This window comes from Colletes gigas, unplaced genomic scaffold (genome assembly GCF_013123115.1).
Source record: "Colletes gigas isolate AHSC1104 unplaced genomic scaffold, ASM1312311v1 Colletes_gigas_Sc00016, whole genome shotgun sequence".
In the NCBI taxonomy this organism is placed as follows: domain Eukaryota; kingdom Metazoa; phylum Arthropoda; class Insecta; order Hymenoptera; family Colletidae; genus Colletes; species Colletes gigas.
In genome coordinates, this window is record NW_025106645.1 from 3,322,558 (window position 1) to 3,342,350 (window position 19,793).

The following is a 19,793-nucleotide window of genomic DNA, read 5'->3' on the forward strand; positions in this document are numbered from 1 at the left end:
TCTGTAAGAAGATTGTGTGCTTGGTGTGCTACAAATTCGTTTATATAATTCTATTATTTGTACATTTGTACCAAATTCTGTTTGCTGAATCCTACATTATAATGTTCTACTTCGTACACTAATGGAGTGTTTATCAAATAAATGAAATGAAAATAAATGTTCAAGCTGCCACAGGTACGGAATAGAATCGATACCAGTTTCGATCCCGCGTGTAAACGTATCAGTTCCGCTGGCTCGCGACCTCCAATAAAAGAACAAGGTCCTGAAAAAGAGAAACAAACTAATACTGAATGGAGCAGGTTCTCTACGTCATAAAAGAAAAGCTGAAAATCCCAGGGCGTAGGGTGACTAACCCCCAGTCTCCGCCACTGTTTCCACCCCGTGGCCGAGCATGGGTGGTGGACAGGGCGCGGGGGTGACGATTTTGCTTCGGCCCGAGTCGTCGCGACGCTAGCGCCGCGCCGGAGGCTCCAGTCCGAGCCCAGCATCACTCGTGGTGGTTTCGCGCGCGCATCCCCCGCCAAGGTGCGACTATATTTCAAGGAAACAGGAAAGATTCCGTCCTCGCGATTCCGCGTACCTCTTCGCCGCGTCTTCTGCGTAACGATACCTGTGCAACGTGACGATCGTCGGTCGCGCCGTGACATGATCGCTCGACGATCGGGTCGTCCGGCGAACGCGTGCACCGACAGCGTGCAGAGATCGTCGAGGATGCCTGAAGGGGAAATAATGGGAAGATGAACCGTACGGGTCCCATCGTCGAGCAATTACGCACGATCGTGATCAGGGGCAACGGTGGATTGGCAACGATTCAGCCTCGCGGCCCTCGAAGCGTGCAGAACAGGTCACGGGACCGTCCTCGGGGTTCGAAAGTTGTTGGAGGACGTCGCCCAGACTCTGTAAACAGACTGTAAAATCCCTGCCCGTGGCGCTCTGTTTACACCGCGAGACGCGCCAAGTTTTTCACCGCGGGCGTCGCGCGTTTTCCGAGAACGGTTCTCCCAGGTATCGCGGACCCGGTGCTCGCTCGTTCGTTTCCACGATTCGACGAAAGGACACGGGACCAGTGTCGCGGGAACGTTCGTCGTCGCGGGTCGTGTGATTCTCTGGTGACAGTGGAGTGTCGTGCGTCGAGAAAAGTACTTTGGAGAGCCCCGTTACGCGTCGGACGATCATCGCGCCTGGAGAACACTCGACTCGGTGAATTTCCAGACGAGTGTTGCAGCCCGCCGGTGCATCATGCCCGGATGTTCGAAAGCGCCACTCCAAGTTGGAGATCCGCGGCATCGATCCGCCGATCGGCGATAAATACGCGGTCGAAAGCTTGTGCGTGACGTATCGAAGGGCGGAGAAAAGGAGCAGAACGATTCGACGAAACCGAAGCGCGCGCTGAGTCGCTTCGCTGGGACGCGATACTTCGTGAATCGCGGCGATCCAGGATCGATCGGGGATCGAAGGTCTCTCTCTTTCGGTCCGTTCGCGTTCGAGCCGTAATTAGAAGGGGAGAAGTTACGCGGAGGAGGCCCGTGGTCGCTTCCTGGTGCACGCGACCAGCCCTTCGGGAACGTTGTTCTCGTTTTGAGAATATATATGTATTTTCGGTCAGAACGGTCTGTGAATGTGCGTGCAGATTACGACATCGACGAGATCGATTGGCCGCGAGGAGTGGCCGCGAGAGTACCTCGGGAGTGATAAATAATAGATGCGCCTCGGGGAGGCCTAGGAATCGCGTCCACCCGAGCGCAACCGAGCCAAGTGTTAACCGTTTCTACTTTAGTTTCGTGTGATTGTCTTCCTTTTTCGCGTCAAAGGCGATCCCCGTGCACACTAGCCACGCAACACGGAGGAAACCCGATCCGCTCGGAGGTGAGTTTCGAGTTTGTTACTTTTTATCGGGAGCCATCGCTCAACGACCGATTTTTCCTCTTTTATGCTCGCCAACGTGCCTTCTTCCGTTGCTCTGTTATCGGTTCGAGTGCAAGAACTCGAACGTCGGGTCTCGCGGACCGATGCATGGAAGAAAAATTAATTAAAGCGTCTCGTGACGCGACGCGTCGAGGCGGGGAACGAATTTAACGCGGCATTGTCTAAGAAAACTAATAACGCCTGTGGGAACCTTCTCCGAAAACTTATCGCGACGACGGATATCGGTTTTATCGAGACGAGAAGAACAACTGAAATTTCTACAAAGGCCCCGTAAAGCGTCTGCGCGGCTCATTCTTCGGGATCAAAATTTGTTCGTCGTTCGTTACCTTTTCCAAGATAGTTCGATCGATTTACGATATCACGAGAGAAGGGGTATTTTCGAAATATCATTTCCAGCTCGACATAGGATCACGGAAGAATGATGATCGTCGAGGTCACATTATGCTTGTTGAGCGTCGTTTTGGTTAACAGGTTGCGAGTAACACAAATTACACTATCTCTACCCTACTAATTAATACAGCGAAGCCTCGTTAAAATTCAGGATTTTAGAAACTAGGACAGGAAATAGCTCTGGTTCAACTAAAAATTCCTACACATCGTCTCCAATAAGCTGGGCAGACCCAGTCACTTGTCATCACTATGATAGAATTTTGTTGGGATTAAGGTTTCTCACGCTTGAACAACGTAGTATTATACACTACGTAGGAAAAATTTTAATAGGAGATTCTAGAGGTCAAAATAAAGCGAAAATCAAGAATATCAATTTCTTAACTGAGGCTTCGTTAAAAAGTTATTAAAAAATGAAATTAAAAAATTTCAAGTCATTCTAAAAAAATTATTTTTGGTTGCGGGGGTCAATTACAATCTGTTTTGGTGAATAGACATACCCTCAAATTCCTACCCATTTTCGAAAAAAAAATTTGAGTAGGTGCTGAAATTTTTCGGCGATAAAAAAATTTGTTGAATCATTTAAAAAAAATTATTTTTGGTTGCGGGGTTCAATTACAATCACTTTTGGTGAATATATATACCCCCAAAATCCTACCCATTTTCGAGAAAAAAATTTGGTTAGATGTTGAAATATTTCGGCGAAGAAACATTTTTCAAATCGTTTTAAAAAAATTATTTTCGGTTTCGGGGGTCAATTACAATCATTTTTGGTGAATAGACATACCACCGAAATCGTGCGCATTTTCAAGAAAAAAATTCAGTACGGGCGGAACTTTAAACGTTGATAATTTCTTAACGAAGCCTCCATCAACAAATTGGTATTCTTGTTTTTCGTCTTATTTTGGCCTCTAGAATCTTCGATAAAAATTTTTCCCAGAGATGGCCGAACACCCTGTACATCCACATTTAGATCATATCGATACACACACTTATCGATACAAAATTATACATTACAGGAAAATAGTAGTTGGCTTAGATTAAACATACAGGGTGTTACCGAACGGTTGGTAGTATCGAACAATGGGTGATTGTACGTACGAAAATAAGTCGAAATAAGGAACAACATTTTTCCGTATGAAGTTTCGTGTAAGAGAAAATCGAATTTGAAAATTGTTTCAAGCCCTCGCGTAGCATGATCATTTTCGTTTACACTTTCCCATTCGTTGTCCTCTGTAATGTTTACATTCCGTCTACAGTAGTACGACAACCGGTTACTTTGATCGTTTGTCTGTTTCTATCAGTCGAATTGTAACCATGCCCCGCTACAGTAATCGTGAATTTATTGGTATGGTGATATCGAAATTGTTGCCAATCAAACAAAAGGGTGATACAGAAAACAAAGCAGAGATTAATCGAGTGCGGTGCAATTTCATAATTACCATAAATCTGGTGGTCGTAAAAGGTCTGTAAATTTTGATATAACGGTTCTTCATACCGAATAATAATAAACGTATGTATTATCAACACATCTTCAAATTCAATTCTCTCGTAAACGAAGCTTCAAATGAACAAATTTTATTTCTTTTTTTCAACTTATTTTTGTACGTAGAATCACCCACTACCCGATGGTACCATCCGTCCAGTAACACCCTGTATACGGTATGTTATTTGTTTATACAATCATCAATAACTATGTAAATTATCCCGAAATTTTACAATTAATTAAATTTAATGTCCTGGCGATAATTACTCGAAATATGGAATTATTCCATATTCCAACATTTAAACGACATTATACCATACTATATAATAATTGTGTTAATCGTATTCCCGCCCAAGCTAACCAGTTCAGCCAGCGTCTGGATTTCTTTAGCAGTTCTTTGTATTCCTCCAAACAGCATGTCACTAGCCTCGTACGCATCTCATAACATACGCAATTAACGAGACTTTTACACATATTATGCAACTCTATTATATCAAAGGGTGTACAAACCCATAAACAAATAAATAAAGGCAGAACAATATTGTAAATAAAAATATTCTATGATTTTTCCAACGCGTTGACATCTCGCCTATTCGTCATGGCACAATCAGTGTGGTAAATATTTTTCCCCCCCCCTCCCTTGTTTTCTACCGACGCAATAACGACGATAAGTAAAACGAATAAATGAATAATAAATTACAACAGAGAGGTATATCACCGGCCATGCACGATCTTTTAAATCATCGCGCTAACGGCATGCTAAACACTTTTAAAACACGCGATATATTTTTCCTGACATCTGTAATAAATATCGCTCGTTTAAATTGCGATTCTCCCGCGGCAGCGTCCAGCCAGACGCGAAGGACGCGACAGAGGTTTCGAAAAAGCCAAAGTCCCGTGTTTTTACATCGAATCGGTGAGCGTTACAAAATGAATCGAGCCGCGTACCCCCGATGAAACGTTTGGTAAATATTTATTATGCGCTCGTATGACGGTTTCACGTCGGCGTCATATAGAAGACTTATCGAAGCGGTAATCCCGGAGCTTCGATTTTCGAACGCAAATACATCAAGGCGAGCCCCGATGACCGTGCGTTTCCGCTATTAAAATGTTTCCGATATTTTATGAACACGTATCGGGCCGAGTCAACCGGCTAAACAGCACGTAATTCGCCACCGAGCCTGGATTCAAAAATATTTACACTTATCTCACGGCGTTCGCAGCCCATTTGGCCGGATACGCGGTCCGATATTAACTTTACGACGACCGCGGAACATTAAAAACGTATTCGCCCTAAGCCGGTCTTTATTCCTTGGACGTTCGAGCATTTAGCGCGGTATCCTCTGTTTCGTTTTACGCGGAAAATCTTAACAAATCCTCGGGAACGAGCTCGATCCTGTGGAAAATCGCCAATGAACTCGTTACGGAAGAACGTTGACTTTAGAACCGGAAACCGTTCCGAGCGGCTTAAAACGTTTACCGCGGTAGCTTTTCTTCCTAGACTTTAACCCTGCCGCCACGCATTGCTTCTCCGGACTATCGCGTAAAGAAATTCTGTTAAAGGTCACTCGAACACACATTGAAAGAACTAGCTTCGACGATACGATTTAATTCCAAATAATTGTACTATCTAATTTTGTTTAGATTTTCTCGTACAAGGAATGGTCACGAAAAAAAAATATATTGTGAAATTTGTCATCAATAACTCGTAACGAGTCAGACTCGTCGTGTCAATGCTAGCATTATTGCTATGAACAAGTATCACGCAACGTAAATAACTTTTCAGTCCTCCTATTTTTCAATTTCTATTTTAATGTTTTGTTTCTACATTATTCGAAATAATGCGCATTGTACAGCATTCTCACGTTCGCGGCGTGAACAATTTCGCGGAACGATCATTTTCGCCAATACGTCTTTCCTTCCAATTTATTTAATAATCCCTCCGTAAACACATTTCCTCGCTCGCGTGATATCCCGCAACGATGGAGCGTGGCGGAACTTTAATCGCCCGTCTCGACCCTGAAAAGGAATACATTTTCTAACCGGTAACGAATACCGGCACATAATGGCTTTTTACACGAAATTATCCCCGTTAGAGTCTATTCCAGACCGACGTCGTCGTTTAAAGCAATGGCTCGACGTAGGAACGATTAGGCCACGGTTCATGAACGTTTCGCTGATTGCGTCTTTAATAACAACTACTGTAACAGTTACTCGAGAATGATGTCAACGTGTTTCTGATTCTCGTATCGTAACTTTAAAAATATCAATTTCGACGTCTGATAATAACCGTTGGAACGCACGGCGTAATTCCTCGTTTCCGGTTTGGTACGTTGGAGGATTCATCGAACGAAATGCACGCTTGGTGAGATAGCTCGCGAGTCGCGAGTCATCGAGGATCGAATCCGACCGGAAGGAGGGCGCACGACAGCCGAGGACAGAAACTCGAGCATAATGGGGCGAATCTTGCGCAAAACTGAAATGATTGATGGAAGGAACGAGATGGCGGCCGGGCGGTGGGCGGCAGAGCGACGAAGGAAACAGCTCCAGGAAACAAAAGACCGAGAGGAAGTAGTTATGCTTGTGTACAGAATAGGTCGACACCTAGGACGCTCTTGAGCGCAGTTAACTCGAACGGTTTCGATAATAGTGATAGTATACCGGGGAGTCATCAACCGACTGCTCCGGTTAATGAGTTTTCCAGTCTTTCCTGCTGACAGACATTTGTCATCGTTCGACTCGGACGAAGCAATTTCTGTCACGATCCTCGTTTCGCGATGAGACGCGGGGAAACGGTCCCGAGAAATCTTATCGGTAAATAACTGAACGAGAAATAACGATGTGCAGAAACGGTTCCGAGAATACGACACCTTCAACGATTCCTTGTTTCGAGCTATCGTTCAAAATCGAAGACGAACGTTCCTACAACTTGGAACGTTGGTAATATTTAATTTTTATTTAAATTTAATAACGCTTACTCTAATGCTGTATTTGTATATTCAGGTGTTTCCCAAGGTTCACACCTGGGACCCTTTTTAAATTTTTATTGTACGTGAATGATTTAAAACTTGATCATTCTATTAGTCATCTTTCCTGTACGAACTCCATTCAGTTCTTGAATATCTCCATAAGTATCAATGATGTCTTTCACAGTACTATCACTCTCAATAATAATTCTAGTACAGGTCTCTATAGTATCCACCCTATGCTTCTAAAATCTTACTTCTTCGTTGTTTCTGGGATTCTTCGGATAATGTTCAATAAATCCCTCTCCTCTGGTATTTTTTCTCGATCTTGGAAGCTATGTCTAGTACGACCTCATTTAGATTTAATGTTCCTTCCAGAATACTACGTCGTTCTGAATTATTTCGCATAGAACACCGTTGAATACTTTATGGCATCTATAACCCTTATCATAGTTTGATCGATGTTTTTAACCATTCAATTCTATCATTTAAATGTTTTTTACATAGCATCTCCTTGTAATTACAGTTTTATACTTCCTATCATTCAATTTTGTATCTTTGTCATATAACGATCTTCTATACCTGTATTTCCTTCTGTATTAATTTAATCCCGTAAATAAATAAATAAATAAATAAATATTGTCTATAAAATTGTTAAGACGTGAATGAACGATTTAGGAATTGTATTAAATAAAAAATTCAAACGCGATCCGTGCGTAAATCATACAAGAAAATAGAAAAGCCATCAACTTTTATCGCGATCGAGATTAAGTTTACGGTTTTGCATTCCCTCTTCTAATCTCGTTACTGCATTATTGCCATTATTTTATTCGCCGTTTCCTTTTGTTTGTTAACATTCGTTATAGTCAAGATTAGGTTTACGATCGCGCGCGAGTATGTCTGTTCTTCGAATCGTATTCCAGGCTAACAATAACGTAAGTAGGTACTATAAAAATGAACACCGTATAATTGCTTTCATTGCTGTTCCGTTGCTCGTTTTTAAGACCGACGTAAAGTTTTATCGTGTGCAGTCAATGCGAACATTTATGAGTTTAAAGTAATGAGAGGAATTTGCACGACGTTCTTCCCTTTGTGAGGACAAACTTTATTTGTACAGAACGATTCAGTCTGAAGAAGTTAGTTAAAAACATGGTCACGAGAAGCTTCGTTTTCAAGAAAATGGACAATCTAATTTATATTTGATTGTCACATTTACAAATTTTTCTGGATTCACGAAAGACTCTAGTTTGCCGTTCCAGAGTTAAAACTGCATTTCCATTGTTTATTGTTGATATTACGTTCGTACCGTCACACTCAGACCTTTCTTGACTCGCTTTCCTCCTCCTCGTCGATTTCTGTTCTGTTTGTCTTCCTGTCCTGCTCCGTCTTCCTCGTCTCAATCACGTTCTCGATGTCGCTCAACCCATCGCCTTGTGCCCTCCATCTTACCTACTTTTATTATCCTTGTCTAACTTTCCACTTTATCCCCTACTCTGTCAACATCGTGTCAGTCAGACTGTTAACCCCTTAAGCGTGACGCACGCACATTGTTCACCCTCGTTTGCGTACACGCATATAATTAATCTGTTTATTCAATTCCAATCTTCTACAATATTTATCGAAGCTCCATCGTTAATTATACAGAAAATATTACTTAGTTGGAGTAAGTAACCCTTTGCACTCCCATGTCGAGTGTGACTCGACATTCTTTCAAGTCCAAACCAAACAGATATCATACACTTGAAAATTACAAAATACAGCATGAATTTGTTTGTTCCTCCATTTGTTTAAATTGTCCTATTTTTTAGTTAACGTAAACTTCAAATAAAACACTTAAAAGCGTTGGGTGGTGCTGGTAACAAAATTGAAATATAATTCGGAGTGCAAAGGGTTAAGTTTTATAATTAAATTAGTACTAAAGACTCCTTTAATTTTTCTAATGCCTTTTCTATACCGTAACAATGGTGGTTGTACGTGCACGCAGATAATTAAATCCACGTGGTATTATCGTATCCACCGTTGGAGCGCTTCATACGGTTTCCTTTCCTTCCGCATAGCACATTATGTTTGTGTGGCCCAGTCACACATGAAAAGCACTCATGCACACGCTAACAGGGCACAGAACTTGCGCAGAGACGCTTTACAGAATTAAATTCACACGATAATTTTACTAATTGTATTAACAAAGAGTATAGTTTAGAAACCTATGAACGTGAGAATAAAATTAACAAAAATTAATTATATCGAAGGGTATCGTGAACGAGTCAATTTCGAATGGCTAAGATTCGTGTAAATTAACTTTAGAACGCTGCAGGGAATACTTTCTTCGCACCCTGTATACGGGGCGTATGGAAATATGATTTTTGAGAACCGCAATTGCTTTCGCGATAACATTCGCATCCCGGTTCGTCGTCGGGGCGACTTTAATTTGAATTTGCGCGGCTTCGGATTGCTTGTAGTCGCGTGGTAACGATCCAGGTCGCTGCGGATTCTCAAAAGTTCGGTGTCATATTCTCGAAACTTTCATGGTTTCCCCGAAAAGTTTCCCTCGTTCTCGAAAAACGGGTCTTAAAAGTTTTACGGTGGTCGGTCGCCGATCTTGATATACTTCCGCGTTAAATTTGAATCGTGCAACCGTACCCCACCGACCGTCTAACTTTGCAATTATTCTATTTCGAGGCCGAGGGGCTCCTATCGGATAAGCGTTATCAGCGCCGGCGATCTAGGAACGAACGATATCAAACGTGGAATAATTTTCCCACGTGATAAATTCCCGTGGTATCCGCGCCATTTGTATCAATAACGATGCGTCATAATGCATCATCGTGCATCGCGATGCTCCCGATCGCAATCCCGACGCCAATAAGGCGTCTTACCGCCTCGTTCGAGCGATACTGGCCGCGTACTATCGACTTTTCGCGGATTAGACCGTAAAAGAGTTTAGTCGAGTAGAAATCGAGCATACGAGCGTCTGACTATTTATCGACCTTTTCCACTGCGGCGGTACGAACGGAGAAGCTCTCGAGGCAATCGATTGAATTACAAGTTGCCTTTCTCCGTTCTACGTAGCAACAATTTACGCAATTACACTCGATATTTGACACCTACAATTTTGAGATATTCTTACGTATCTTGTGTATTTCTCTTTTGTTTGATATATGGCGTTTGCCTTTTGAACTGGTTAATATTACTCTGGATTTTTCAATTATAAGGGTAATTTTATTTGTATTTTTTGGTTAGAATATTAGGTTTGTAGTTATTTGTATGTTTTCATATTTAAAGAAGTTCATACGAGATATTTTGTGTATACATTTTTTATTATAATAGAAAATTTCTCATAAAATGATAAAAGTTAACGAGTACAAATTTATAATCGTCGAGCAAATGGCGAATTTTTGAAAAAAATTGCTATGGACTTCAGCATCTCAAAAGAAGGTGTAAGGAAGATATTTTAAAAAATAAATATTATACTGCAGGCGTAATGGGAGTACGTACGATACGCTGCAACTAAATTATTGTTACTAAATTCGTTATAAGAGTTCATACCGGTCGAATTCGGAATTAATTGTTTTGACATGAAAACGATCACTGGGACTCACCTTAATACGTTGACTGCCAGTCTAAAATCCTAAAATTGTTTACAAGACCAAAACTCTGATTTTAGGCAATTGTAAACTGCACAACTTAAAAGTTGTCGTAATAGCTACTTTTCTAACCTCATTCAAATTTATGAAGCCTATTAAAATTGATTTTCATTAACATTTCAACTTGAGAATTCATTGTTTTAGATCCACTGTTAAAAGTTCTGTCACCCAAATATGGATGACGTGGTAGTCAAAGTGTTAAAGTATGACAAAATCGTTAATGAAGTCAAATAATCGTAAGGAACATTACTGAATTATTGACTATTTTCAAATTTGAATAACTGTACAAATATATACGATGAAAAAGTAAAAATTGTTCAGAAGTGTAGTGTATATCTATCTGAAAAGCTTCCATAATGGAAAAGTTTATACGATTTCTTTAGAGTATGTAAATATTGCTGATAAGCGAACAGTGTTTCAGAGAATGATTAAGGTAGATATGTGTACCATAAAATCTTTTAAGGGAGGAGTCTCATGTGAATGATAGAAAATTGAACGATTTTTCTTAATTTTTTTTAAGGAAATGTTACATCTGACGTTATGATTCTTTTTTGCAGTTTACTTAGCTATCCTTTGGAAATACAAGATAATTTTTATTAGCTTTTAATGTTGTTATCACGTCCGCAGTAAACATGTGTTTAAACACTGGCGTAGATGATTGCAGCTCTCAAGGTTGACTAAATCAAAAAAATAAAAAAGATTTTTATTCGATAGGTTTACAGTTATCGCCCGTACCAAAATAATTAATGTTGCAAATTGGCAAAATGGTGGAAGCTTAAAGTAAAAATTGCAAAATTTCATCGTTTGTTTTGCAACTTTTTAATAAAAAAGATATGATAAACTCATTATAACAATTTGATTTTGGTACGGGCGAGAACTGTTAGTATGTGGAACAAAGTGTACAAATTTCAAAGGAATCGACCGTATAGTTTTTGAGATTTTATCTATGCCAGTTAAGAAAGTAACGTTTCGAGAGATCTGCAAGATCATACTCATTAATCTCAGCTCCATATAGAATTCTTTCCAGAATATTGCCACCTAGATAACAAAAACGCTCAAATTACAACTTTTAATAACAGCAGATGTCTCTTGACCCTGTCGTAAGCCTTTCGAAACAGTAATGTCTGGGCTGTACATGGTAATCACCCAAAACAATGACTCCGGTAATTACCGCGAGGGCTATACAAAAAATGTTCTACAATCCACAATACTTGACATTTATCTCTCAAAATTTAACAATACATTCTTAAATATAAATACTCTCAAAAAATGAAGTAAACAAAAAAAATTGATATTTTTGAGGTATCACATGAGACTCCCCCCTTAACTTTCGACGAAGCACAGTAGTCTATGTTGGTACAATGTTCCTCGCATATTCGACTACCTGAGACAGCAGAAATATCGTAGTTTACGTCAGATTAAAAAGATCGTCTTGTGTCCGGCTTTTCGGGGCAAATACTCCACTAACATCGAAAGGAGGGTGGTGCGCGACGCGATTAGGATGTAAATGCCGTGAAACGGCGTAAAAAGCGCGGTTATCGTCGCGCAAAACCGACGGGGAACAGTCGCCGGAATATGTAATCCAATTTTAATTCAATATTCAGGCAGCCGATACGCCGAGCCGCGTCGACTCAGACTAATCACTCACAGGGTCGCCTAGCCATGACGATTCTATACGTTTTAGGGGGTAGGCCAATTAGCAGATTTGTCATGCTGCCGGGATATTAGGACACGCGAATACCCTATTAGCGGACGCACGGTCCTCCGGCTGACAATGGCCGTATGCAAAGACGGTGGCCCGAATTCCTAGCAAGCGAAGCGTCGACTGATCAATGGGAATCCTATATTTCGGGGGAAACAGTACGTCATCCTACGAACTCTGCGCGCGACGTGAAGGTCCTTTCCACTTTGAAGTGGATTAATGCGTGACACGCGGGATTGATGTTACCGAACTCGCGACTAGGGACACATTACACCGTGTACTATTAGCAAACTGCACGCCACTGGATTTATGGCGCCGCTTGAAAACACTTTCGCGCGTTTTAGTGGACTACGACCACCATCGAGGTGTCCACTCGACCGTGGCCCGAAATACCGTTGCGTTGCAATTGCCTACAGGTGCGAGTCGCAGAGATCGTCGGGGAATCGATAGCGCAACGCGTCATAAAAGAAACATTACCCTTTTGTTCTGTCGCCATTTTTTACCCCCTTGTTTCAAGTTACGCCGGGTTTTTATTTTACAATCGCGCAAGGCGGGTCGTCCAATTTTATCGTTGGGAGCGGCTCGATATCCCGCAGTGGTCCCGATTCAGGAATCCTGTGACGTTTCTATACAACTTTCGAACAGAGATATTTATATTCAATTTGTCGTTAATTAATTTCGAAGTACTTTTAAATGTTTCGAAGGTGGAAACGAGAACGTTGATTTTTATCAAGCTTATCCTACCCTTAAATGTAATTATTGTGCTGTTTGTCTAATCTCGTTTCAACGAATGCAAAGTATTTCTTGAAACACATGTTGCGCGACAGTATGCCAGGAGAAATGGCTCTAATGGTTATCGAGGCACGATATACGCCGTGAAAATGTAATAAACCAGATATATTTGACGGAGTTACGAGCGCGCGAGGGAAGCATGGAAAACGTGTCGCCTTCCACTGCGTGAACGCAATGTGCACTTATATCGCGCGACACGAGGCGACCTGCTCCTTGCAGATATAATTTTTCGACACTCTGAGAAATACTGGGCGTTCTACAATTCTGGTACAACCGAACGTCATTCAGTTTGGAAAAAATAAATCAATAAATTATCAAGCTTGTTTATTTAAAATTACGATATGCATCAAAAGGATTGCTTATAAAGGGTTCATCGAGTTTGAGTATCATTCGGTGGAAAATGTTGGGTCCTGAATCTGGTTAAATTTCTGTCGGTCCATTTTTCAAGGCGAACTGAAAATACATCGTACTGACTGTGTGTCTGTGTTCGCGGGAGAAGGTGTTGGAAATAGCAGAAGCGATAAATTGGAACGCGCATTGCTCCGGTTCAGAGACAGGATCGTTACCACCCAAGTTTCTCCAAAACAAAGCTTTAGCTCTATTCGCCCCCGGTAGGCTACAGCCTCTGGAAAAAGGTTTTCGATCGGATAATATGATGAAATTCACGAAGAATATTCACACTTCTGAGTTACTATTACTAGTAATTATTACTGATAGGAAGTGAAAAGCGATTGAATTTAAAGCAAATAGCAACCAAACGACGCAAACTATCGTTTATCATCGAAAGACACATCAAAAACTTTTTGCTAGAGATTGTACTTCTATCATTCAACGTTCTGGCAATATTGGACACACGAAAGATAGGAATAAATCTTTGATTAATTTTGTAACACAGAATACAATTTATCGTCGAAGCGAGTACCTCTGTACGCATAATTAACTTCGTACGAAATAATAGAACGGATAAATGGAGAAATCGTTAGTCATTCGTATGGGAGACTCGGAGTTTTTATATATTAATACGAAATTGTCAATTCATCCTTTGATCGTTAATCCACGGCTCCAACGAACGTTTTAATTAGACAACGTTGTTGTACGCGGGGATCATGCAGATATATACGGTAGAATTTTTTAATTGAAAATTGCAACGAACACGAAGCAGTTAATAATACGATTCGAGGCTTGTCCTATTTCTCCGAAAAAATTTAATTATCGTTTTACTATTTTGTGAATAGAATCCATATTAGTTTCGCTGTACTTTCGTCAATGAATATTACTGCCTTTGCACGCTGATATTCGCTGGCTAATCTCGATTTATTACTTAACTCGTAAGGGTATTTGAACAGCACTTTACACGCAAGTGTATAAGAGCAAGTAAAACGAGAAAACTTCGCGAAAGACGTGCTACTAAAGTCTACATAACTTCAAAGGAACCGTGACTTCAAAGAAAGCGTTCGAGTTGACTAGCTGTTCGGTTTTTGGGTCAGCACCTAGCGCGTTCGAGTTAATAAATACCGACAGAACGATCGAGACCCGGTGAATTTACGCGAAAATCACGGTTATTCGCGTCGTCTACTTTCGAACGCGTTAGGTATGCAATCGCATGACGCACAGATGCAAAGCAGAAGCCACGTTGATTTTCAGCTCTTGCACGACGAGACCGCGTGTTTGCACGCTCGCACGCATGCAATATTTCAGCGTAACCCCGGCCTCGGGGCGGTTTACGTTGTCGGTATAGGACGAGTGAGCAAAGAAACTAGACAGCGTAATTTCGCCGCGGAAGAATGATACGCGCCGATACTACGCTCGCTCAAAGGGCTTCGAAAAACTCAAAAGGCTCGGGGGACTTAACAATAAATCGTGGGAAAAATTCGAAATTTGAATATTCGTCGGTGAAAATTGAAAGAGTGTAAGAAAGAAACAACGTTATCGTTGGTGTCGATGATGGAAGTGTTTAAGCTAAGATCAAATGCGTATCGATGTTCAACTTCGACAACAGAGAGGTACTCTATATCGAACTTTGGTCGCTTATGTCCTTTATGTAGTTTGTGTCAAATACTTTATCGTAATATTAAATAATATAGTTTATATCATTACGTTTAAAGTATCCGGAATCATTGAATCTGACCACATGCCTGTAACCATCTCTGACATCATTGCAAAAAATAATTTAGAAAATTCGGGAATAGTTACAGTGAGGAGCAAAACTTAACAAAAATAATTTTCTGTTCAATAGTTGCATATAGAATACAAAAGAAAATACTTAGTATTATCTACAATCTTTTGGCTTCTCAAAACAAATTTAACATTTGTGATATCATTATTACTTTGCTTCGTACAATTTTAGTCGGTTTTGCATCGCAACTAATTTTTAGTAATCATTTCAGATTTTGGTACACTTAATATTTCGTCCATAAACCTTTAAGCTTGATAATTGCTTCAATACGTTTAGACATATTGAATACTACATTTTCGTAATACGCTGGTGTAACAGATAAACTGGGGATGTTTATGGAAATGCATATGTTTCTAGGAAATAGATAGCAGAGTGAAATCTAAATAGAAGTTTGTTTCATCACTAGAGGTCCTCAAAAATATATTTTTTATTTTGCATACTTTGAATAAAAATATATGCCGAAACATACTGCATATGTCATACATGTTTACTGTATTTCTTTTCATAAAATTGAAATAATTCGTATCGTGAGTGACAAACTTCGCTTTCGTAAATTGCCCCGGATCCGCATTCAACACGGATCTATCTCGATAATAGCGTCGATCGTTCCCCATTAAACTAGCAATCAGCATCAACCTGCAGCACCGTGTCAAATTACCGGGAAAAACGTTTCAACCTCGTCTCGCGTATCGAGAAGCTCTATTTTTATCCATCTGCAAAGAAGATTAGCGTAATTTCGGCCTATTTGTCTTTGGGATTTCTGGCGTCTGGTTCGTAGGAAGGGTGGAGGGTGGGGGTCGCGTCGGTGGAGAAGCTGGTGCCACCCCGGGGGAAGCAGTCCTAACTCGTGCTCTCTGCTCGAAAGCCGCGATACAAGGGCGGTTACGGTTTCTGACTCGGCAGCGACAGGCACGCGCATGAATATTTTACAAAAATGCATGCTTCGAAGAACCTAGTCATCCCCTATTCACGGTTGCTCGAATTTACAGCGGCACACCGCGCCCGGTGAACGTACAATCGCGTTCCACCCCCGCTACCACGCTTACTTGTTTCAGAGAGCATTGTGTTCTCGAGCGCTGTCGCGTTATGCTCGCCCGCGGTTCGTCCGATACCGGGTGTCATTTCTTGTTCGCGCAAAGAGCGGTTTGGCTTTCGGGCGAAATAGATTCTCGTTCGAACGACCACGCAAGAATATCCTCGAGGAATATTTCGACGGGGCTCGCGAACGATTTTTGCGCCGCGATTCGCGTCCCGTGCATTTCCGGAGACTTTTCTAGTTCCGAGAATTACTGGAACCACGCTGTCCTTGTTCGGTATTTCACATAAAATATACCACTTTATTTGAGACGTTGAATGCGTGCAATTAATTCTATACGACTACAATATTCTACAGGGTGCACCCAGGTTTTATTGTCCAAACTTTGTCAGTGTATTCTATGGCACTAAATAAGGAAAAAATTTGTATAAACGTAGGTCATTTAAAGCTTTATTAAAAAGTTATAACAGATATACGATATACAAGTTGAATAGTAACCAACTTGGCTCGTATTGATCAATGTACTTCCAGAGTTAAATAATTACTCCATTTTAAAATGTCAAAGATCGAATTTATAACGACATGAATTGACTTGATGTGAAGTCCAACAAGTTACTAATAGCTATTACTGGTGAAAATTATTTTCAAATTCTTTGGTGACCTCGAGTAGCAAATATAGCTTACATAAACACACGAAATGCATATATTGTTGTTCTACTCGAGCCAAAGCTCGCAGTACTATTTCACTTGTTTGTGTTATAACTTTTCAATAAAGCTTTAAATAAACTATGTTTATAAACATTTTTCTCTTATTTAGTGGGATAGAATATATTGACAAGGTCTGAATATTAAAACCTGGGACGCACATGTGCAACAGATGTCACGACTAGCCTTTAGAGACACGTTGTTGGGTTTTTGCTGCTGAACAATGTCAGTCTTAACAACGTGGCTAGCACAATTCCGTTTTGTGGACGTTACTTAGGGGCCTAGGTACTGCTGGAAAATGGCAGCTAACTAAGAAAGAACCGCACTCAACGGCAATTCATGCACCGTACAAGGGACGTTGAAAAATGGGCTAGTTCCTTCTACGCTACCCTTGTACAACACGCATACTAGGAACAAGGTCTTCAGCCGTTGCACGTTTTACCCCAGACGTTTTCTCAAATATAATTTAAAGTTGCATTTGCACGGTTTTTGAGTTCGATAATCGGCTTCGAAAACTCGAGAACTCTGCAACGAACCCCACGGAAGATCTCTAGCGAGAGGAATCCGGTTTCAGGACGCCCCGACTATTCGTCCAGAGAAAGTTGCAAATGAAGATCGATAAACATTACCATCGAAATAGGATAGAATTCTTTTCCAACTGTCGGATGAAGTTTGCGGAGTTCCGAAGGCGTCGGAAACTTAAACCGATAACAAAGCGGTTGCTAAGGCACGGTCCGGCCGGTCGTCCCGTGGAACGCGGTTCCGCCACTTCCGGTTTCGAGGGGCGTAAAAAAAATTCTTGGCGGACTTCGGGGTTCGCGCGATAGTTGGTTACACGATTAAACGGTTTAGTCGACTCGTGTCGTGAGCCGCGGATTTATCTCGGGTAGCTGAGCCGAGCATGAAGCGATACGGTTCCTGCGAACTAAAAGCTTGTGAATGACAAGAGATTTATTCTCACGCGTCCCCATTGCCAGTCGATACGTCACACAAGTTAATCGTATATTGTTCCCGCCGCAGAGTCTTTCAACCACCAGTCAGACAGGACATTTATTCTCCCCGGTTCCCGTTGGTCATGATTTATGACCCCGATCGGTTTCAACGATTCCTTTGATCGCGTTCGAGCATTAACGAAGCTTTTCCACGACCACTTCCCACCAGTCTCTTCCGCGTCGATGGAAACCTGTCCGACGAAATGGGATTTCCTCGGTCTACGACCGAACTTGCATTCTTACCAGGGGTAGACCGGGGTCAATAGTAACAGTTTGACTCTGGAATACGATAATTCAAAAAGTATTACACTTGGAATAAAAATTAGATTAATAAAATGTATTCTATTAGTAAAAAATGGAAAATGTATTTTTATCACCTTTTCTTTCAAATTCGAATTATGTCTGTTTCTTTTAACACTTTCTTTTTCTTCATATTCTGCTCTAATAGTAACGTTACAATCGACCCCGATCTTGAATTTATATTGCAAACTTTTACTAACGCTACGTTTAAAAGTACTAATTAACGATCAATATTGCATTCAAACGGATGAGACTAAAGATTACGAGAAAGAAGAAGCACTAAGAAAATACTACTTTACTAAGTCGAGGTCTCTTCCTTTCTTTGTTTCCGCGTCATGAGAGTAATATCACATATAGAAAAGTAACGACTATTAGAAATAGTAATCAATCCCCGGCGTTTTCGAATCGGGTCGTTTCACCTTGCAACAACGATCGATTCCGGGATCGCGAAAAATTCTGTTTGCCGTCTCGGGACGGAACTTTTGCTGATTCGAATCGGTTCGAATCGGCTACAGAGGACCCGTTCCACTCGCCTGGCGACGGACCTTCATTAAATGAAACCAGCGGCGCGGGACAGAAAAGGAACGAAAGCGTTCATCGACGCGCGTGTTCCGAAGAAAGGAAGGAACCCTCGTGGGAGAAGCAAACGCTTGCGTTGCTGAATTCAAACGCGATAGTCGAACCGACCGACGGGGTTTCCCGAAAGCCGATCTTCCTTCGAGACGATCTTCCTCGTTCTCCGAGGAGAAACGCAAGGAAAATAAAGCGGCAGTGGAAACCGTTTTCCAGATAAATGAGATTCTGATACACCGATCGGATCGCTGGCGGCCTCGGCGTTGCGGGTCTCTGATAAGAAGTCGAAGGGGGTTGGGGGGGGGGTATGGGTAGCGCGCTGGCAGCGGCTTGATTTATCGGAAATTAATATACTACGCGATCGACGCCAGCGAAAACACCTCGCCGCGCTAGCACGGGAAGAACTGTCTCGAGGGTTGGCAAAAGGTGGAACGCGGCGACGCGGGAATTTAAAATAGATTTGCCGGCGACGAGAGCGTCCCCGTCGCTCCTCGGAGGCTTATCAGGCCTAAGAAGCTACAGTAACGAAGCACGGAATGGGCTCGGCTGAAGCATATTAATGCTTCTCCGTGAATCGAGCCACGAGAACACCGGTTGCACGGCGAACTAACCCTGGAGGGACGGAAGAGATTCTGAGCTGCGGAGATAGAGTCCCGTTTGCTCTGAGCGTCCTCGCGTCGCGCCGTGTCTCCAAACGAAGCCAGGAAATGAACGGAGTGTTACCTAGAATGATCTTGACTTATGGTTTTCGAGCCAACACCCGAAGGGATATTAACCCTGAATGTACATTCTCCCGTTCTCGAAACGCGAGCACGGTCGCTGGATTACGCGTTCTGCCTCCTATTTTCTTGTGTCATTAATCCAGTTTGGATTTTTGCAATATACTGACGTTTACTTCTTTTACTTACCGCAGTTTCTCACGGTTGATCCAAATTCGTGGCACGATTGTTAACATTACGCCTACTATGGCCGGTCAAACGAACGTTTTTAAAGTTTCGTTTACACTTTACAATGTTATTTTATAGTTATTTATAGTAAATGTGCAATGAATCTTTCAATATTCACTTCTATTCTTATTGTTTGTTTTTTGAGAAAAGTATGCAGTCTG

At 41.6% G+C, this 19,793-nt stretch overlaps 1 protein-coding gene across 1 annotated transcript in view; it reads left to right on the top strand.

Moving 5' to 3' along the window:
• The first annotated feature begins 1,691 nt into the window (after positions 1–1,691).
• The window catches only part of LOC122400138 (zwei Ig domain protein zig-8-like), a 239,884-nt gene continuing 221,782 nt past the window's right edge, over positions 1,692–19,793 (top strand). Inside the window, exon 1 of the mRNA XM_043401418.1 lies at positions 1,692–1,866. The gene's annotated coding sequence lies outside the window, so the exon portion shown is untranslated. The remainder of the gene's footprint in view (positions 1,867–19,793) is intronic.